This window comes from Crotalus tigris, unplaced genomic scaffold, assembly GCF_016545835.1.
Source record: "Crotalus tigris isolate CLP2741 ecotype Arizona unplaced genomic scaffold, ASM1654583v1 scf7180000017987.690289119674:8195010, whole genome shotgun sequence".
NCBI classification, from domain to species: Eukaryota; Metazoa; Chordata; class Lepidosauria; order Squamata; family Viperidae; genus Crotalus; species Crotalus tigris.
The window spans coordinates 5,828,483-5,840,231 of NW_024096758.1; the positions used below are offsets into that span (position 1 = coordinate 5,828,483).

Genomic DNA, 11,749 nt, shown 5'->3' on the forward strand with positions numbered 1-11,749 from the left:
GTCAGTTGGTAGGGGCAGGGAAGTTACCTTCAGCCATAAAGAGTACAATTGCTGTATATCAAACATATTTAGCAATATATCCAGTTCAGCTCCTAGAAATGGGAAAATAAAATGAAAGGATGAGTTGTTATTGTAAAGAGGGATTTCTTTAGGTACACCTAGGTTGCGGGAGGGAAATGTTCACTAGATCTCCTTCTACCAACCCACATCTTATTTTGTGCGACCATAATGTTGCTATAGTGTTTGAGCATGTGCACTTGATTGTACGACACTTAACTTCTAGCTTGGGTGATCTCCTGATTTTAGCAAAATAGTGATGGGCATGGCTTTCTAGCAAATATGAGATTTGTCATAACTTTTTTTTAAAAGAAAAACCCACATAGAAACCAGCCATTGTTCTATGCAGAATTAATCCTGCAGATGTCCCATGAGGGCAGGCCCTAAAACCCCCTGCCTGGCATCTTCCAAAAAAGGCAGAAAGATCTGATAGCAAGAGCAGGAAGAAAGACAAGGAGGAAAACAACAGGAAGATGAAGGGATTGGCCATGGCCCTGTCTGGAGGTCAAGCATTTGCAATCATAACTCCAGGAATGTGTTGGGAGGATTAGTCAGACCTCCTTGAGCAACATGGCTATCAGTTGGTTATCATCAAGCAGGGGATTCTGTTCTCATGAGTAGGACTGAGTGTACTTAAATAATTTCTGAGAATGTCCACTTATGGCATGTTAATTGTTTGTGGAAGGCCTACCTGTGCAATGCTATATAGTAGAATCCAGGAAGGCTGGAGAAAGAAGATAAAGAAACTATGAGGAAGGGCTCCTGAAGAAAAGAAATAAATACTTCCCAAAAGGGGACTCCTTTGCTAGATGACCCATGTGTAAAAGTGGAGGATTCTTTTGATCTCACCTTCCTTCAGGAGCCTTATCAATGTTTCCACAATACATTTAGTTTATTTAGATTTAACTTCTCAGCTCAGCTCATCCAATACACTGAATCCTAAACAAACCAAATGAACTGGATTTACACAGTGCACTAAGCCCTAACTTGTCCATGATTAACACTAATCAAATTTAGTATACTGTACAAATGCAACTGCTGAATCATTAAATAAAAAAGGAGTCCCTGTGGATTTTACTCTGCTAGTCATTGCCGACTAAAGGGAGCAATAGTTATCTCCATTTCAAGACCATTGAGCTGTCATTTCTACGGTCATGTGTGGCCAACATGAGGTCACAGAGCACTGTTACCTTCCCACCATAGTGGTAGCTATTTATCTACTCGCATTTGCATGCTTTCAAACTACTAGGTTGGCAGAGCCAGAGCAAGGACGGGAGCTCATCCCATCACGTGATGATCGGGTACGAACATGGGCTTCCAGCTGACAAGCCCAGTATTTTAATTTGCTGAACCACCGTGTCACCCAAATCTTTAAATGCCTTAGTTTATATAAAGACAGCTGCCCAGTAGTAGCATGGCAGCCTTGTCTGCATGGTGCAGAAAGCAATCACATGCATAGGGATACCAAGGGCTAATATGAACACATAAGCCGGGCCAGTCTTGATCTGATACATGGCTAGACATGGGTATCAAATATTCTATGGAAGTCTGTTGAATCAGAATCACAGGATCCAATGTTTCAGTAGCTATATATATACATTTCCTGCCATCTTCCCATTCAACAATGCAAGAGAAATACAAGGAAATTGGCCAGTATAAAAACGTTTGATAGCCTTCTTAAGGCAGCAGCTGCCGGATTCACACATCTAAGGAGAATCTCAAAGGAAAAGGATAAGGAAAGCCTCTAAGAATAGGAGGAAGTACAAGAAAAGGAATCCTCCTGGGCTGAGGGTGGAAAGAAGAAATGACAATATACTACCTGAATTCCACATCACCCAGGTTAATCACCCACATTGTGCTTAGAGAGTGACAATAGGCCCCATCTATATAAATGCAACTGTGTCAGGCATACATAGGTGTATAGTAGGGTGATGAGATTAAAGCAAGGGTGAGCAACTTGTCACCCCCAAGCTTCCTTTGTGAAGTGTAGCTTTCTGACTGTGCCTGCTGAAAATTGATAGCATAATTTCCTGCCTTTTGAAGTGGGAAATGGATGCAAACAGATGCCCCACATAAGGTATATTATAGCTAAAAAGAATAAAATCTCTAAAACTCCTTCCAAGATCTTGGCACTTGTGTAATGTGATCCTATCCACTTGTGGCCCTTAACTTTTCGCTCCCAAGCTGTAACTGTAAGTATGACTTTGGTGCCTTTGACCAATTAAAACTGGCCTGTTCTTGGAACTGTGCTCAAGATGTCATGGAAAAGATGGTTTAGGAGGAGAGGTTGGAAAGAATTAAGAAAAGTGTCCTCAAAGAGGCATTCTTAGAGATAGTTCCAGAGGCTGCGAGGGGGTAAAATTGAGCTCAAACTTTCTGTTGCTAAGTGAGACAGTTGTTAAGTATATTTTTGCCCCTTTTTACGACCTTTCTTGCCATGGTTGTTAAATAAATTTACTTGCTCAGTGGAAGAGAAAGAGAGGGCCATCTGCTGCTAATGCAGTTGTAGGCATAACATTTGCACTATTCCAGGATCACCTCCATGCCTGTGATCACGTGGCATTTTCTCTGTTTAGCAACCGAGGTGACTTATTTCTGGTTTAGAAATAATGTAACTAAAGCCATTATGAAGTTCATTTTCCATCTATATTGCAGGAATTGCATGGAACCTGGGGGCTGGCCATATTCCCATTGTTGGGAATTTCAGACTTCTGGATACTGAGCCATGGTATTATGACATATTTTTATCGTTCATCACTGAATAAAATTGTGACCAGAGGACATCATTTTAAGAATAGCACTAGCACTAGCATCTAGACTTATATACCGCTTCATAGTGCTTTACAGCCCTCTCTGTTTATGGAGTCAGCATATTGCCCCCAACAATCTGGGTCCTGTTGTATTAGACTTATGACAAATAGGGTGCATTCACATATAATCAAATGATACCTATCAAATTAACTCATTTTCTGGGTTCCAACAATATGGTAATTCATAAAGTAACCAAATACCGTATATTCCGGCGTATAAGGCGACTCGGCGTATAAGATGACCCCCGACTTCGGTGCCAATTTTAAAGCTTGCAAAAGTTGTCTTATACGCCGGAAAGTACAGTAAGTTGGATCTTCATAACACAAGAGTTCACAAAAGCACCACCCAAGGCTAACGCTAACTGAATTTAATATGCCCAACTGTATCTACTAAGGTTTTAATCACATTGGATAAAAGCTGCCATACATCTAGCATCTTATTTTTCTCACTGGCCAATCAGAAACCATTCTCCCCTGTTAGTACAGTATTTTAGTCATAGGTTCCTTCTGAACCTGTGAGTTGTACATTTCATCACAGTTAATAGCCATTGAGAAAACCCTTGTCCTTCATGATTTTGTCTCATTCCTTTAAAGCAGCAGTCCCCAACCTTTCTGGATTTGTGGACTGGAGGGGGGATGGTAGAGAGGGGATGGTGGGTGAGCGCATGCGAGTGCAGCTCCGTTTGCGCAAGTGGTGGGCATACCACTCACTCAAATGGAGCTTCATGCACGTGCTTGTCCACACTTCTGCGGCCCAGTTCTGGACAGACAGGGGTTGAGGACCCCTGCTTTAACATCATCTCAGTTATTTCCTTATGTTGTGGCAGGAAAATCATCAGTTTAGCTGTATGTTATTTACAGCTATTCCTATTTTTTGTATCTTCAATCATGAAATAAATCAAAATTCTACTAGTGTGAGAAAAAGAGGCAAAACTACTTTTGTGTCCTTCATTTTTTACTCTAGAGTCTTGCAGATGGCCTAATATCCTTCCTGCACCAAGATACTGGCCTTGACTTTTTCCTACACCATGATGAAGTTTGCTCTTGCTAGTTTCCATAGCATAAAACACACTAGCCAAAACCACACATTTAACAGCAAAGAGAATCAGAAGGACAAGTCCCAGTTGTGCTGTCAGTTCTATTGATCAATATAGAAAGGTCTCTAAGTTCTGTGAAGCTCTGAATCTGCAGAAAAGCTCTGAATCTGTTTTGTCTATATTGTAATTTTGTTACCTTCTACAATGTCTCCTTTCCCTCTACCTTTAGAAACTTTTTCTCTATACTTCATTTAGTTTTGTCCCCTAGATTTTAAAATGCTACCCACAACTTCCAGCCTTATGTTGTATGTTGTATACATGTTATATATAGTATGTTTAAATGTGCATTATGTATGTGTACACTTTGAGAGAAAGCAATTAAATTTAATTTTTAATGTGTGCCATTGTGCCCATAGTAAAAAATGACAATAAAGGCTAATCTATCCATCCATCCATCCATCCATCCATCCATCCATCCATCCATCCATCCATCTATCTTTACGGTCTGTTTCTGTTGCTCCCCTCAAAGTATTTCTAGCAGCACTACCTGATTCTGTAACAGCTTTGTTCCCTATGCTGTACATCTGGTAAACTCGCAAGATTCATTTTTCTCACCATGCACATGTATACATAACCCAAACTAGACTGTTGTTTCTCTGTGTCATATAATATATGTGGGTATATGCATAATTCTGTATTTATTTATTTATTTATTTATGTCATATTCATGTAGTGTATATCGGAGGTGGTGACTCTTTGAGAACTGTGTGCAATGAAATTTCATTTTAATGTATGCCGATTGGTGTACATTCAAAGTGACAATAAACTTATTTTTCTGTTCTATTCTATTCTTCTAAGTTTCAATCATATCATATTCTCATCTGCACAGCCACTTTGATTCCCAAAATAAAAGCAGAAAGAATGTAGCATTCTGTGCTTTCTTCTTCTAAAATGGAAGAAAAGACATAACCCAGACTGATTTTTTATAAATCTTGACCATGAGCCGAAAACTTAGTTTTTCCAAATGTTACTGAACTACAACTCTCAGTATTCCTAATCACGGCACATACTGGTTTTGGCTCGAGAACTATAATTTAGCATTATTTGAAAGGCTGTAACTATGTTATGAAAATTGTTATCATAGTGATATGATGTGTCTCATATAGGCAACTACAGCACGTAGTTCAAGACTTTGATTATACTGTATTCCATGAAGTGGGATTCAGGAGGAAATTGCCTATAGCACAGAGGACGACCCTCATTGCAATCACAGATGGGAGGGAACAGCGATAAGCTCCAGTTGACAGAATCAACTGAAGCCCTCTCCTAGGCCATCCATTGTCAAATATTATTCAAGGTAACATACAAGTATCTTGAAGAAGTGTCTTTAAAAAGTGTTTTCATGTGTAAACGTGAAATATGTATTTTTAAAATTTGTAGAAGTCAATGTAAAGTCAGTGCTCCTGTTTGCACAGTATGGTTTAAAAGATAAGAGGGACGGTGTGTGATATAAATTCTAAATCCAGCCAATTAATTCAGAAGAGTTCAGATTTGGCCACTTGTTTGGACACTAAATTGTTCTCCAGAAAGGTAACTCAACACAATTCCGTGAAAACTGTGTAGCTGGAACTAACCTTCCCCTCCAGCGTGTGAGATTGCTATGAAGTCCAAGAAGAACTCTGAATACTTCATTGGATGAGATTCTTCCAATCTTCATTTCTGTTTCAGTTTGTAACCCTCCCTCCCAGCCACACAATACATGGAAAAGAGACAACAAGCAAACAAGCAGATAAGAGTCCCCCATACCTGCTAGCAGCTGTCCAACAGTAATAGTTTATGGATTTCATTCTGGGGTGAATAAAAAAAGGCAGAAAGTGGGAAGAGAAATAACAGACTTTGGTGGCCTTGTGAATTGAAAATACAGTCATCAAATGACTGTCTGTGTTATCTGTGATGGTTTTTCAGTGCCAGCACAGAAAGGTATGCTGATTAGGAAAGGGGCACAATAGGTCAACTATGTGATGTAGACAGGGCCAAAGGCTGTATTCATCAAGCTGGACTTTCAATTAACTTGTTGTTTTTATTTAAACAATACATCAGTGGTTCTCAACCTTTCTAATGCCGCGACCCCATAATACAGTTCCCCATATTGTGGTGACCCCCAACCACTTATACATCACCGGGTGCCAGGGGCATGGCCAAAGAAAAAGGGGGAAAAATGGTGGACAGCCTTGTTTGGCGACCCCCGTGAAATGGTCGTTCGACCCCAAATGGGGTCCCGACCCACAGGTTGAGAACCACTGCAATATATGGAACTGTAAACTTACTATATAGGCTGGGTTCACTTAGCATACTACCAATAAGCATAAGATGTAGGTTGTAGCAGGTCTTTACCTGCTCTGGTTAAGCATTTTGTATGACCACCACCACATGCAGCTCAAGGTCTCAGTGCTCTTTTCTGTAATTTGCTTGCAGGGTATCATGTTGCCTTACCCTCTACAAAGTGAGATCCTTGCTCTGGAAAGAATGGAAGCCACCCAGAGAATGCCAGCCGTCTCCTGCTCAGATGACAGCAGTCTGTTGCTGCAGAAAGGGCCTTCGTCAGCCCCAAATCTTGCCCACAGTCAACATTGGAGAAACAACATTTGCATCCATAGCAGCAGCTTGTGCTGTGAAAATCCAGGGTTTCAGTTTCTCCTGGCTAAGGACTGCCAGGGGATTGCTGGCAATCCTGATTTGGAATATTTAAAGTACTAACTGAATGCTTCAAAACTGCTTTTCATAACAAAGTGTTGATTTGAAAGAGGGAAGAACATGTTTAAGTAATCCAGTCCTCATTTAGAAGACCTTAATCTAACTGGGAACTCTTTGAGCCTTCCAAGAAACTGCTATGAGCTTTGCCTGTTGAGGAAGACCTGCAAAATATTCACCCACCAAGTGCAGCATTTCTAAGGACATGCATCCTTCAGACAAGCACTCCACTAGCTATGATATGAACAATTGTTAGTTCAATGACACCATTAGGTTATGTGCATTCAAACATTTATAAACAAAGCAGGAATCAAATCCATCCACTGTTGCTTGCAATCTAAATTTGGGGAAGTGGAGAAATAACAGCATGTATGGAATTTAATTACTTATTTGCTTATTTTATTAATAAGCTGCCTCAATTCTCTATCAGTTTCAAGTTTTTTATTGATTTTACAATATTACATTTACATATTTGAAAAGTAGCGTCGTGGCTGAGCACAGTAATTCTGTTACATTTGAATATCATCAGTACGAATCTCAAATTATTACAACAAACTAATTCCCTCTCTTTCCCCCATGATATCTACTGTCATGTTCAAACCAATACAGTTCTTATTCTATTAATCAAACAAAAAATACCTTTCTAGTATTCATCAATAATTTTCAGTCTATACATACCTTAATTAATTTGACACTCCACCTTTTAGACAATAACCTAGTAAGTTTTTCTTAACTTTAATTTCCCATTAATCTTTAAGTTTAACATTTAATCTTTATCATTTCCAGGTTTTAAATGATCCCAATTTCTAAGTCTCCTATCTCACATTTGGAGCTAATAATTTTTTTTTCTTTTCTTCCTTCTACTTCCTTCCTTTCTTCCTTTCCAGAAAGAGAGAAAAAAAATAAAATAAACCACCAACATTTATACCACAAACCCATATACAAATTTAATTATTAGTACTTATACTTTTAAGTTTTACTTAACCTTTGTCTCAACTCATAACAATATCTTAAATTCAAATCTTAATTATTTGTAGACATTCAGATTACATTTAATATTTAATTTTTCCAAATTTTTAATTAAACCTTAAATTAATAAGGTTAGGTTAGGTTATGGGTTAATGCATGTACAGGAGCCCATTGTTGGTTCTGTAATGAGGTTAAAGCTGTTGTATGAATAAAATCTGAAAAGGTTTGCAGAAGTGGTGAATTGACATTTCAAGGCAGGAAGAGGCATCAACATTTCAGTATTCTGCAAGCATTTGCAAACAGAAAAGGCACTGAGGGTGTTTTAGAGATTTTGTGACCTTTTTTTTGCTCACTTGCTTGTTTGATTTGTTTCAAAGTTATTTTTCTATTGATTTTCTCACAAATGATGTATTTCACTTGTATTACACACATCTCAAAATGAAAATCAAACCATTCTCCTCCTTTGGAATAGCCCCAGGTAGGGATACAGTGTATGAGCAGTGCTGGTGCACTTTGTCAAATTAACCTGTACGAGCACATTACAAAATGGAACCTTGATTCTGGTGAGAGTTAATGAGATGGTCATTATAAAGAACTCATAATGTAAGAGACTAGTTTTGTTATGAACAGACCATTTTTAACAACAACAGCAAAAAAAGGTCATCCACATCTCCAAAAATTTGATCTTTGGCCATGCTACTGTTATTATTTCATTTCCTTGATTATGCAGTAACGTGCATAATCAAAAGTAATGTGTCTGTTACTTTTTTGCCATCAAGGCTTTACCCAAATATAAATGACTCTGAAAAACTGCCTCTTGACTATTTTAACCAGTGAAAGGCATTTGGCTGTAAGCCAGCCTGAACACTATGTTATCTCGCTCAGCTGTTTTCCAATAAACTCCCGAGCTTAGCCCTAGGATTTCAGTTTATAGAACCCACTTAGTAATAACAGACGAGGAACAGGGGCCTCCAGGCAGAATTTTCCTGATGCCTCTGGGGTCCCCTCTTCTTCTGCCTAACTGATGATTCTAGAAAGCCATAAGGGCTTCAGGAAAAAATTCTGGGAATGATACTCCAGAGAGCAGGAGCCACAGCAGAAAAGGCATGCTGCCTGGGTTCCGCCAGAGGGAGCTCCTTGCCAGATGGGAGCCACAACCCTTCCTGTTGGATCTGCTGGGGTGGGTAGATATGGTCAGGAAGAGGTGGTCCCTCAACCTGTTCCCCTGCCATGTTGGCTGGATGACTTTGCTTGCAACTTAGAGCTAAGCTACAAGAATCTATAAAAATTCCATTTGGCTTTTGAATAGCATGCAAAACCATAGTGTAGCTAATGGAGGGGGAGGGAGTTAATTAAAATATAAATTAAATAAGACAGTGACTCAGTTTCCTTAACCTACAAGGCTCTTGTATAAATCCTGAAGATATTAGAGGTTGGGTGACAACAAATATGAGTGAGGCCATTCATCTTTAGTGGAGATTCAGTAGAATAGCTGCCTGCTTTCACTGCTGGAGAGAGAAAGCAGGACAGGATGGTCAGATCCAACTGGGTTGGCTGTTATCTAGAGACTAAATCCCAAGGACTGCCAAAGGCTCTTGCCTGGCCCTTTCCCACTATATATTTTCCCTAAGTTGCCTGGTCCTGTGATTTGACACATTAAAACAGTGTTTCTTCTTTTCAACCTTGGTAATTTATAGATGTGTGGACTTTAACTTCCAGAATTCCCCATGCTAGCTGAAGTCCACATATCTTAAAATTGCTGGGGTTGAGAAACACTGCAGAAGAAGGAGCTTCCTTACTTCAAGTCCATCAAAAATGAAAATGTTTTCTTGTTCCATCTTTCCATCTGACATTTTCATCATGATTTAGGCTAATATTTCCAGGTTGGAAATATGTTTCCCCAGTTTTGATGAACTAAGATTAAAACCTGCCTTGTCTCTCTGCTTGCATAACCCTTGCAGCATTCCACTGCAAAATTGCCATCACTCTTGGCTGGCAATATGGGCACTATCCCTTTAAGGTTCCCTGCCCTACCTGACTTTTAAAAGAGTCTTTTAATTAGAAAATAAGCTCACATGCAGCAAAACTCCAATGCAATTGTACCTTCAGTTCCATTGAACTCTTACTGGGAAAGCATCCTCTGCAGTTAATCAGCCTTCTGGCACACATAGGCTTGGTGATGGCTGTCCATCCTAATAGCTGTTTTTAGAACAAACCATATATGTATGTCCTCTAAATGCTCTTGAAATTCCCAAGGTGTCCTTACCCCCCCCCCAAAAAAAACCTCTGTAGATAGCCTTAGGAGAACAGTTATACCACTCAATTGGACTTCAAACAGTCAGAATGTATGCAATTATTTTGGCCTTCTGCATGACAAAAATCAGTTTTGTCTTCATATTTAATTGGATTTTCATCGTGGAATAGAAGTAGCCTCTTCCCCAGGGATTAGGCAAGGGGCATAAAGACAGAAGGGACTTCCCACAAAGGAAGATGTGCAAGCAATAAGATCTCCCCACAACCCTTTTCTGAAAAGAAAACACAATTCACAACCACCCCCTGGGACTCTTACAGCTGGAGCTAAACGATGTTTTGGAGTGCACAACACAAGGGTATTTTTAGCTCCATAGCAAAAACTGCAGGACAGCAGTAAAACAGAGAGGGCAGTAACCCCCACTGTGTTGTAATCAGAAGCTAAAATTAGAGGAAGATGCAAAGCTGTCTCATACAAAGATTCTTCTCCCCCCCCCACTTTATATTGCAGGGAAAATACCAGCAGTCCTAAAGTTGTGACTGTGGAGGAAAAGTGTTCAGCTTTCCTAAAAGCTTTGGGCACTTAAAGCAGTGAGAAATGACAACTTTTCAAGTAAAAGAAGCATCAGTGTCTAGAAGACTTTTGTTCCAACATCTGTTATTCCCATATATTATCATGACATCTCAACTTCCAAGCTATCCTCCAATGAGCTGCTTTAAGGAGGGATCTTCTCATTTCAAACAGGCGAAAATAATTTGCTTCAACAGCATCTTCCATGCTGCCACAGAAAACCAATACTAAAACTTAGCAACTCTTCAGAATTGCATCTCCTGCCTTTAGCGATATTCCACCCTGTTGAGAGCATGTCCTTGAAGGCATTTGCAGATAATGTCATTCCCCAAATGAAAGCCCGACAGCCAAGATCTACTGTACTTGTAGGCAATGGAGTAGAGCAGTGTTTCCCAACCTTGGCCGCTTTAACATGTGTGGATTTCAATTCCCAGAATTCCCCAGACAACATGGGGTGTCCTTTAAGCTGAGTTAAACTGTGGTTAGAGCAGCCAAGTATATTACTTTATAGCAGACCATTGAAGTCAAGATGGCAACAATGACAGTGCAGCTGAAGCTCTGCCTAATTTTAAGTGCATTTGTGTGCTTTGATTAGTCTGTTGTGGCTGCCATTTTGAGCACACCTTGCAGACACTTTTAATTGGGAATTCTGGGAGTTGGTCCACACATCTTAAAGCCACAAAGTTGAGAAACATCAGAGTAGAGCTAAATATATTCACCACACACACTGAACCATCCATAGGGAATGCTAATACTCAAACCATGGTCTGGATCCTGATGGCCTTCACATTTAGAAATGAATCCTAGACTCCGCCATTACTGCCCTGCCCCATAAGTTGCCTAATTTCTATCCATGGAAACAATATGAAAGATGGGGGATTTTTGTTCTGCCCCACATCTGTAGCTGATACATGGCATCTGCTTTTTAGTCCTACATTTTATGCAAACCTATAAGCCCTTTTTTTCTTTTCACAATATCATGGTAAGATTCCAAAATTCGGGCTGGAATCAGAGGATGATGCTGATCATAAAGGCTCCAGCCTCTATATTACTTGCTGTTAGTCTTGGTGACGCTTTTTAAATTTTTATTTATTATAAAATTTACATCCTCTCTTAAAAAAATATTTTTTTTTTATTTATTAAAAGTTTTATAAATTTTACAAAAAAGAAAAAAGAATACAAAACAAGAGACAACATATACAAAAAAATAAAACTAAACAATACATATATAAAAAAAAAAAAAACCCCACCCCTCCCAAAACCCCCCCCTCCCTTCCCCCCCCCCTGAGCTTCCCAGAGCAGAA

General features: G+C 39.4%; 1 long non-coding RNA gene across 1 annotated transcript in view; it reads left to right on the forward strand.

Annotated features, from left to right (window-relative positions):
* Positions 1–7,057, forward strand: part of LOC120309194 — a 12,027-nt gene extending 4,970 nt beyond the window's left edge. Inside the window, exons 2-3 of the long non-coding RNA XR_005557033.1 lie at positions 5,071–5,261; positions 6,380–7,057. This is a non-coding gene — a long non-coding RNA (uncharacterized LOC120309194). The remainder of the gene's footprint in view (positions 1–5,070; positions 5,262–6,379) is intronic.
* The last annotated feature ends 4,692 nt before the right edge of the window (positions 7,058–11,749 follow it).